General features: G+C 37.8%; 1 pseudogene; it reads right to left on the reverse strand.

Annotated features, from left to right (window-relative positions):
• Positions 1–4,240: 4,240 nt before the first annotated feature.
• LOC126083707 (40S ribosomal protein SA-like) lies at positions 4,241–5,164 on the reverse strand (annotated as a pseudogene).
• Between the last annotated feature and the right edge of the window lie 5,740 nt (positions 5,165–10,904).

Consider the following 10,904-nt stretch of genomic DNA (forward strand, 5'->3'; position numbering starts at 1 on the left):
GTCGTATAGGGTCACTATGAGTTGAAATCGACTCAATGGCAATGGGTTTTTTTTTTTTTTTTTTTAATATTTCACCAAAAAGTGTCTCCTTCAGTACCTAGGACAGCGCTACTGAAAGAGAAAAGCCTGGAACTGAATTTTTGAAATCTAAGATGAATCAAAACAAAGCAACGGAGTAAAAACCAATGAACCAAACAAACAGAAAACAACTCCAGAGACTCCTTAAAACTAATTATTACTAATTAATCAAGGAGTTGATGTTAAAATCAAATCACCGAACCTTGATCGTTTTTTCTGTGCTCTGATGTGGAATGATCCTGGATCAAGCAAATGCTATAAAGAATAAGTGAGAATGGTGAGGGCACAGAGGTATGTAGAGAAAGTTCTGTAGAATACGAGGTTTGGATTTTTTCTTGCTGAGGTCAGAAGAAGTATTCTAAATATTATCTTATGCTTCTCCTGGCTAAAGCTTTGACCTACCAGTGAGAACAGAAGTAACATTTATTTCTGTGGAATAAACAGGAGAACTGTTCTGATACTCCACTTCTCATGGAAAGAAGGCCTGCAGAGAGGAAAAGACTCATTACCCAATCATTGGTAAACTTTTGTAAAGAAAGCATAAGTCTTTTGTAAGCTTCTTGGTCTGTACAGGTGTTTTTCTTTCTTTTTTAGAGCATTGAAGAAAGTTCTCTTTGATAATGATTTCTTTTTTTTTAAATTTTTATTGTGCTTTAAGTGAAAATTTACAAATCAAGTCAGTCTCTCACATAAAAACTTATATACACCTTGCTAAAAAAAAAAAATACTCCCAAATTCCTTTCCCCCTAATAGACAACCCACTCCCTCCCTCCACTCTCTCTTTTCATGTCCATTTCTCCAGCTTCTAATCCCCCCTACCCTGTCATCTCCCCTTCAGGGAGGAGATGCCAACATAGTCTCAATGTCCACCTGATCCAAGAAGCTCACTCCTCACCAGAATCCCTTTCCAACCCATTGTCAAGTCCAATCTCTGTCTGAAGAGTTGGCTTTGGGGATGGTTCCTGTCCTAGGCCATCAGAAGGTCTGGGGGCCATGGCCACCGGGGTCCTTCTAGTCTCAGTCAGACCATTAAGTCTGGTCTTTTTATGAGAATTTGGGGGTCTGCATCCCACTGCTCTCCTGCTCCCTCAGGGGTTCTCTGTTGTGTTCCCTGTCAGGGCAGTCATCGGTTGTAGCCAGGCACCATGTAGCTCTTCTGGTCTCAGGATGATGTAGTCTCTGGTTTATGTGGCCCTTTCTGTCTCTTGGGCTTGTAATTACCTTGTGTCCTTGGTGTTCTTCATTCTCCTTTGCTCCAGGTGGGTTGAGACCAATTGATGCTTCTTAGATGGCCGCTTGCTAGCGTTTAAGACCCTAGACACATCTCTCCAAGGTGGAATACAGAATGTTTTCTTAATAGATTTTATTATGCCAAATGACTTAGATGTCCCCGAAACCATGGTCCCCAAACCTCTGCCTCTGCTTCGCTGGCCTTCGAAGCATTCAGTTTGTTCAGGAAACTTCTTTGCTTTTCATTTAGTTCAGTTGTGCTGATCTCCCCTGTATTGTGTGTTGTCTTTCTCGTCACCTAAAGTAGTTCTTATGTACTATCTAATTAGTAAATACCCTTTTCTCACCCTCCCTTCCTCCCCCTTTTTGTAACCATCAAAAAATATTTTCTTCTCTGTTTAAACTATTTGAGTTCTTATAATAGTGAGCTTATACAATATTTGTCCTTTTGCAGCTGACTAATTTCACTCAGCATAATGCCTTCCAGATTCCTCCATGTTATGAAATGTTTCACGGATTCCTCATTGTTCTTTATTGATGCGTAGTATTCCATTGTGTGAATATACCATAATTTATGTATCCATTCATCTGTTGATGAGCACCTTGGTTGCTTCCATCTTTTTGCTATTGTAAACAGTGCTGCAATGAACGTGGGTGTGGATAATGATTTCTTTGTTGATTTTTATATTGATTTTTTTCTGATATTCCTTTTCTCCTGATCACCATAAGCTTTTCTTTTTTCTACTCAAAATACCTTTGGCCACTGTGAATACATATCACAAATATCATCTGAGAACTTTGGGAAAAAACAAGCGTTCCATTAATAATCACAGAGATGACAAAAAACATATTGAAAGTAAAAGTTTGTCTTTCCACTTGCAGATTTTTTCCCACTTTTTTAAGTCCTTAGTTTAAACCAGTAAAGAAAGTAGCTTTATTTGGAATGGGAACTTGCTAATATTCTGCTAGGCAGTTTTGCTATCTCTCTGGGACAAACATTTTTTTGTCTCTAATCTACTTATTATATCAGTCTGTTGGCTTAGAAAACAAGCGCCTAGAGAGATATTGAATAAAATTCAAAACAAACAAACAAACAAAGCCTGGGGAAACATGAGTAAACGCCTCCTTCCTCCCCAAAAAGAGTAAATGTAAAAGGATTGTTTCCTCAAGAATTTTATTTAATATTTGAGCCAGCCCATTAACCAAGAGGTGTAATATCCATTGAATATTTTTAAACTAAATTCCAAAGAAATCTGTCTACATTTTTTTTCCTGCAAATTAAAATCTGTGTATAAATTATAAAAAAAAAAACAAAACAAGACAAAACCAAACCAAACTTGTTGCGGTCAAGTCAATTCTGACTCATAGTGGCCCTATAGCACAGAGTACAACTATCCCACAGGTTTTCCAACTAGAGGTTCTGTATTTTTCCTTTTGCAAAGGTCAAATAACTCAGAAATTTAGACTACCAATTGTCAAGGTAATAGAAATTAGTTACGAAAACTTAGGAAGAGAAACAGTGTCTCAGTAATTTTAGGGACAAAAATCTGTAACAGAGAATTTCATGGGAATTAAAATTATTCAGATGATATGCTCCTTAAAATTTTGTATGGTTTAAATAATTGCTGCAAAAAGCTTGTAGAGGAGAAACAAGTATATTTTGGGTTTAATCAGGTTCCAGGTCATAGAAATGCCATTTGAGAACCTTGAAGGACCCAGCAGAGTTTGTCTATGCTTATTAATTAGATCAAGTTTGTAAAGCACTCCAAAGAGGAGGCATTAACCATAAGTCCATGTATACTTATGGAACTAATAAATCTTTCTGAATCTAAATGGGCTAAATATTTCTGCTATATATTTTCCTTGTGCTTTTGAAATTCCTGTCGACTTCTGACTTTTTATTTTTTTAAAGTACTACACCAATATAGGTACATTTTAACTCTGTTGTTAACCATGATTATATTCTAGTTTAGAAAATGTACATATATCCTTTTACCTGAGATATAAACGCATTTCAGCAATTTACATTTTAAAATTATCTTCATTATTATTAAAATCTTAGCACATACTTTTTTATCCTTTTTACTTTTAGTCTTTAAATTTCCCTTGTGAAAAAGAAAATGTTGCAAAGAAAATAATGGCAACTTAATTACCTACTTCTATAATCAATAGTTGTATATCTAGCTGTGATGAAAGAAATTTATATTACTTTGAATAAAAGGTTCTGATTTTTGTGCGAACAACAAGCAAAATCAAAAGTATACTTTTATCTATGTAAATATAGCTAAAATCTTGGAGATATTTGAATTTTGGGGATGTAAACTCTTTTTTACATCTTAGGATTAGATTTGATGCATTGATCTGTCTTAAACTGAGTCTTCATCTGCTTACAGAATCAAAATAGAACTTACTTCCTAGAGTTGTAAGGATTAATTGAAATATTACATGTAGAACAGTTCATAGTATGACATATAGTAAGTACTCAATAAAAGTTCATATCTGCTCTTTATTGAAGTTGTAAAGGGTTTCATTTTGCTTGGGTCCACAATCCACATCCATGGAAACAGCAGTCAAGAAATCTAATGACACATTACATTGGGCAAATCTGCTGCAAAAGAGCTCTTTAAAGTGTTAAAAAGAAAAGATGTCACTCTAAAGGTTAAAGTGGGCCTGGCCCAAGGCATGGTGTTATAAATTGCCTCATATGCTTATGAAATTTGGACAACGAATAAGGAAGACTGAAGACAAATTGATGCCTTTGAGTTATGGTGTTGTAGAAGAATACTGAATATACCATAGACTGCCAAAAGAGTGAACAATCTGTCTTGGAAGAAGTAGAGCCAGAATGCTCATTAGAAGAGAGGATGGCGAGAGTTCTCCACATATACTTTTTTTTTTTTTAATAGAGATGTGTATTCATTTTCCATCAACATTATTTCTGTTCTCTAAGAGAGAGTGGAAGAACAGTTTCAGACCACCCCGTGGTGGTTTCTACCTACTCAGTGGCCTGAGCGTTGGAGCGTTGTAGACCAGTCTTCAGTTCCAAGCTGAACACTCCACTGTTCAATAGGAAACTGCTGACTGGGCACAGAAGGCACCTGCACACCTTCGGATCAGTTTATGACCTCGGGCTGAGCAACAGTAAATTCAGGAAAGGGAGCAGTCCATTCACCCTGAAATTCTTCCTTGGTTACAGCCTTTTCAGCTGCAGCCTGCTTTTCCTTTTTAATTTATTCGAGATCCCTGTAGAAGTAGAGGTCAGGCATGACCTCCCACGGGTGCTCCTGGGAGATGGTGCCACACATGCGCAGAACTTCCCAGGCCAGCATCCACCACATCAGAGCCATTGAGTGAGCTCTCTTGTTGTTGCATGGGATGGCAATGTCCAAGCAGCTCAGAGGAGAATCTGTCTTACTCAGAGCAATGGTGGGCAGGTTCATGTAAGATGCCTCTGTGAGAGGCTGGTGGTCAGCTGTAGGATCAGTAACCGCCAGAAGATGTGGCTCTCAGAGGGCTGCCTGGATCTGGTTAGTGAAGGTTCCAGGAGTGAAGTGCCCAGCAATAGGAGCGGTGCCAGGGGCAACAGAAAACTTTAGCATAGCCTGCTGGCCAGTATTCTTGGAGGATATAACAGAGAAATCAGTTGGGTTTTCAATGGCAACAATGGCCTGAGCTGCCACAAAAGCTTCTCCCTGGTCCTCTTCAGGTATGAGATGTAGTTGCCATCACTTTTCCTTTTGTAGATGTACTGCTCCATTTGGAGGTCAAGGTTGATGCCACCTAAGTTGGTTCCTGCTGCAAGGAATTAGAGGACATTCTCCTCCTTCATCTGTAGGATGTCAAGGGCTCCAGACATTGTGACAGTTTCCCCTTTAAGTTATGACAGTAACCCAGGACAATGTCACATGGACCCTTCTCTGGGTTGTGTGGAAAGCCATCTCACATACTTTGGACATATTATCAGGGGGACCAATACCTGTAGAAGGACATCATGTCTGGAGAGTACAGGGTCAGCAAAAGAGAGGAAGACCCTTAATGAAATGGATTGATACAGTGGCTACAACAATGGGATTAAGCATAACAACGATTGTGAGGATGGCACAGGACCAGGCAGTGTTCTGTTGTGTTGTACGTAGTAGGGTCGCTATGAGTCTGAACCAACTCAATGGCACCTAACAACAATAACGACAAAGTTTTTTTACCGTCTTCATTCTAAAAATTTTTCTTCTACATTTTTTTCATATCTATATCACTTATATATGTACACCCACTGCTATCTTATTGACAGGATCAGGTTCCAAAGATAAGGTCTTTATGCAAAAACTGGCATTATGCAAAAATGGAGGATCACCACATCAGATCACAAAATGGAGGATGACTACATCGTTACATAACTGCCAAATTACATCATTACATAATTGCCAACCCACTGAGAATCATGTCCCAGCCGAGTTGGCAAATAACCTTAACCATTATAGCCAGCATTACTCTTGCATCTCGGCATTCCTTACTGCCAGATGTATGTCATTAATGCACATAATAGTTGGATAGTTTTTTACTATTGTCATAAATGTGAAAAGTCAGATAACGAAATAATTGATAAATGAGGAGTAGGTGTATCGGAAAATTTTTTAGAATATATGCTATTATATATGTGTATATATTTGTGTATACGGAGCCCTGGTTGTGCAGTGGTTAAGTGTTTGGCTGCTAGCCAAAAGACTGGTAGTTCGAATCCACCAGCTGCTCCATGGAAATCCTATGGGGCAATTCTACTGCGTCCTATAGGGCCACTATGAGTCAGAATCGACTTGACAACTATAGGTTTTTATGTGTATGGGTTTTTATGCATATATATATGTATATGAACATATATATAAAAATATATATATATATATATAAAGAGAGAGAAAGACAGACAGTGAGAGAATGCTAGACACTTATACATAGTCCAATCTAAAAAAAAGCAAGTCTTTATCTAGGTACTGCCAACACAAACAGCTGAAAATTGAGACCATTAATACATCTTTATTTTTAGTATTATTTAATGTTTGTTCATGTGTTTTCATATACTACTGCTAGCTTGATTGACTTCTTTCATTGAACTGATTAGTCGTTTGGCCACAGATAGACATAGCTATACAAATGCTTATAAAACAAGAGATGGAAATTCTTAACTGTACAAGATGTGAATAGATGTGTGAAGTTTTAAGCTTTCTTATTTATTTTATATTCACAGGTGGTACTTGGCTTCAATATAAATGACTTTAACATTTATGCATTATTCAATGCCACCCCTTAACTGCCCTTCTCATACTGAATCTGCTTTTATACATCAGTTGACAAATATTTGAAATTATATCATGCTTGAGATGTCTGCCAACTTTTTGATTATGGCAATATTAACATCTTTGCATGCAGAGTGTGTGCAATTATTTGACTATTTAATGTCATAATGCACTTGTCTTTTGAAATGCATAGAAAATTGAAAGTTATAAAATGATAAATATCACTCATATTAAAAGTAATCCATTGGAATGTTCATTAAATTTAATTAAATTATGAAAGAAAATGAAAGGCTAAACTGTATGGAATCCCAGAAATTTGCGATTGAATGTTGTTTCTTAAAGGTAAGGTTTAGCGACAGATGAAAAGAAGATATTTTTAAATTATAGTTTAAAATAAATAATGTTATAGCTAAATTTTTATGTTTTTTTTTTTGCTCAGGCACTAAGCAAAAGTTATGCAGGCATCATATAATTAAAATCTCACACAACCATGTGAAATATATGTCAAGAATTGTGAAGGGTCTGAGAATTCATTCTGCTTGCAAGTTAACAAGTTAAAACAATGCAGATTCTTGAGTTTAGGCAGGAGATACAAGACTCTTGGGTTAGAGACAAAGAAGTGTTTATTATAGCAGTAGCAGAAGCCAGAATATCAACATTTGCACAAGTTTCCCAAGCCCAAATTCCCACAGGACAATGTGACAGGGGCCAGATAACTCTTGGCTCACATTACAGGAGAGGAACCACATGTTGAGGAAACCCTAATCTTTCACAGAGGCTATAAGCAAACCTGCCAAACTTTTTCCCAGGGTGGAGATATGATTGTTATTATTCTGGATAGTGAAAGATACTGCCTCTGTCTTGGCAGTATCTCTAATTTCTAAGGCTGTTATGTATGTTAGTATTCTTGAAAAAATATTCTAGAACAAAAGGCTGTCAGGGCCTTGAGTCACAAGACATGCTTAAATGTAAAAATCCAGGAACATTTTCCCCTAACAGTATATATTTTATTTTCCTGAATTTAAATATAAGGAAGTTCAGGTTTAGAGGCCTCAGGTGACTTGATCAAGGCTACACATTTGCAACAAAAATCATTCTAATGATTTAATCCAAAGTGAATTTTATAGTTCTACCTAGCTATTAATAAGATTAGAGATCACCAAAGAATCCTTTGTCTAGAGAAGATTGGCTGTCATATTTCTCTGATAACTCTTGTTAAGAAAATCTGTGGACAACACACACAAAAAAATTAGCCTCACAATTTCAGACTCAATCCATGTTGAAACCCTTGCAATTTTTTTTTCAACTACAATGTCTTCTCTATATCAGGACCATCATCTTCTTTCCACTTAATATCACTCCAGTTCAGCTAAAAATTAACATTCTAAACACTTAAAATTAATTTGTATGGTCTGTAGCAAATGGAAATACATGTTATTAGCATTTAAATAATTCCAGACATATTGGATAACCTAAAGCAAAATTACAGCAACAATATCAATAAGCCTTTATACCTTCTGATGGTTAAGATTGTGTGTCAACTTGGCTGGGCCATGATTCTCAGTGTTTTGGCAGTTGTATGATGTTGTGATCTCTTCTCTGTAGAAATATGGTATGTGATCACCCCCACGATGGAATCTGGTGAGTGGTACCGGTCGGGGTGAGGCCTGTGGCTGCTCATCGTCCCCTCAGTCTTCATCTCTCTGCCCTTCTCTGCCCTACTTCCTTCCTGCTCACCTTGCCAAGGCTTTGGGCTTGTTCTGGATCCTGCAGCTGCCTCTTGTCCTCTGACCTCCAGTTCTTGGGACTTGGGCGGGCAGCTTGCCTGCTGATCTTGGGATTTGTCCATCTTCACAGCCTGTAAGCAAGAGTCCTGTTTTCCAATCTGCAGATTTTGGGTTTGCCAGCCCCTGAAGCTACATGAATCAGGAGAAGCCTTCCTGTCTTGCCGGCCAATCTTGAGATTCCTTGACCTTCACAGCCTGTGAATGGGAGCCCTGCTCTCCGACTTGCTGATCTTAGGTTTGCCAGCCCCTGAGGCTGCATGAATTGGGAGAGGCCTTTATCCTGATCTACAGACTTGGGACATTTCAACCTCTACAATCACATGAGTTGTTTCCTTGATATAAGTCTCTCCCTATATATATATATTTACACACTTTACTGGTTTTGCTTCTCTAGAGAACTCAGCCTAACACATACCTTTGATAGGGAATTTATAAAAAGTTTTAGTTTTCTGAAAGTAGAATACTCACTTATAATATGCCATTTTATTTTTCAGACTTTTAGGCATTCAACTATCAATCACCATTTCAATAATGCACTATGTATTAAAAGTATAGAACTGTTAGCCTATACACATCAATGTTGGGACTAGTCAAGAAGAATAAATCAATGCCTCACTTCCTATTAGCTAGTAAAGCCACAATGGAAATGTGACTTGTGATGGAAGGAGAGAAGGGGTGACCCTGAGGATTGGAAAGGAAGAGTCCACAGGCCCTGAATGGAATTGCTGGAGTGAGCTGGAGTGAGAGGACTTGTAAATAGAGAGAAGGAAGGAAGTTTCCTTTCTACTTTTTATCTATCTTTGTTGCTTATATAAAGTGTGTTATCAGTTGTGTTATGGGTTGATTTGTGTCCTCCCAAAAGATATATTCAGTTTTTAACCCCAAGTACCTGTGAATGTGACCTTATTTGGATATAGTCTCTGCAAATGCAATTGTTAATATGAGGTCATACTGGAGTAGGCTGGCCCATAATCCAGTATGACTGGTGCCCTTATAAAAACAACAGAAGATCACAGGGACACAGACCCATGTGATGACGGATGCCATGTGATGATGGAGACAGGGATTGGAGCTATGTTGTCAGAAGCCAAGGGATGCCTGGGACCACCAGAAGGTAGAAGAGGCAAAGACAGATTTCTCCCCTGGAAGGTTCAGAGAGAGCATGGCCCTGCTGACACCTTGATTTTGGCCTTCTAACCCCCAGAACTATGAGAAAATAAATATTTGATGTTTTAAGCAACAGGGTTTGTGGAACTTTGTTATGGCAGCCCTAGAAAACTAATCTAAGCTGTGGTTGGGACTTACATTTTGTTCTAAATTGCATGTTAACTGTACTTACTGTGACCTGTTAATAATACTAGGCAAGCCCAGCCCATTCAGGCGAAGCACAGCAGTTGATTCTATTTAGAGGTTACTTTGAATAATCCAAAATTGAGTTCATGGGGTTATATACTGTATTTATGGAGTAAGTTTCTGGAGGTAGTTCTCATTAAATGGCATGTTTTTTGTTTTCCTTCAAGATACTATCCTCATTCTATGATGTGACAGTAGTTACACAACATAATCTTGTGAGATGGTACAAGACTACAGAGTAACCTCCATGGTGTGGATGTGATCTTGTGGAAGCTTTGCACCTATACTAAACTGCAAAATATATACATTTATGGAAAGGAAATGTCTTATTATTTCCACTCAAGCGCCAATAGAACTATCTACCAGCCAGAATTCCCTATCAATTCCCCATGAACTTCAACATCACATACTCCTTCCATACAAGGTATACGCAAATTTGGTTGAACATTGAATTAAGTTCCACACTCTTCTGGGGAATTATTGAACAAAGTTAACCAACCATGCCCTTTGAATTGGAAATGATGTTTCTCAGGTACAGATTAAAATATCAGCAATTCAATCATCTGATCAACTGCCCATAAATTGGAAGCACTATCGACTCAACGGCAGTGGGTGTTGGGTATACCGAATGAGGAAACCCTGGTGGTGTAGTGGTTAAGTGCTACAGCTACTAACCAAAGGGTCAGCAGCTCGAATCCACCAGATGCTCCTTGGAAAGCCTATGGGACAGTTCTACCCTGTCCTATAGGGTCACTGTGAGTTGGAATCAACTTGATAGCAACCGGTTTATAGCAAATGAGACTTCCCCTTTAAATTCTATTCATCTGACCTGTATGAAGAGCCTGAATGAAACTTTCACCAGTTTCTATAATGTAGTTTGGAGCAGTGTTTCCCATTTTCAGGCCACATGCGATACAACAACTGAGCTCCGGTGCACTGCACCAATTGTAAATTCTTTATAAGAATAAAATAGATATAGATACATTCCCAACCCATAAATCTATAAGTACATAAATCACATACAATTTTGATTATTTCCTGTATGCATAAGAGAGCTAGTACTACCCAGATTCTTTTTACTTCTTCATTAAGAAAAAAAAAAAAAGACTTAAAAGGCACTTAAAAGAGGGAAGGCATAAAATGTTTAGAGATTTCATACTGAGAATCA

The sequence above is a fragment of the Elephas maximus genome, chromosome 10, assembly GCF_024166365.1.
Source record: "Elephas maximus indicus isolate mEleMax1 chromosome 10, mEleMax1 primary haplotype, whole genome shotgun sequence".
Lineage (NCBI taxonomy): Eukaryota > Metazoa > Chordata > Mammalia > Proboscidea > Elephantidae > Elephas > Elephas maximus.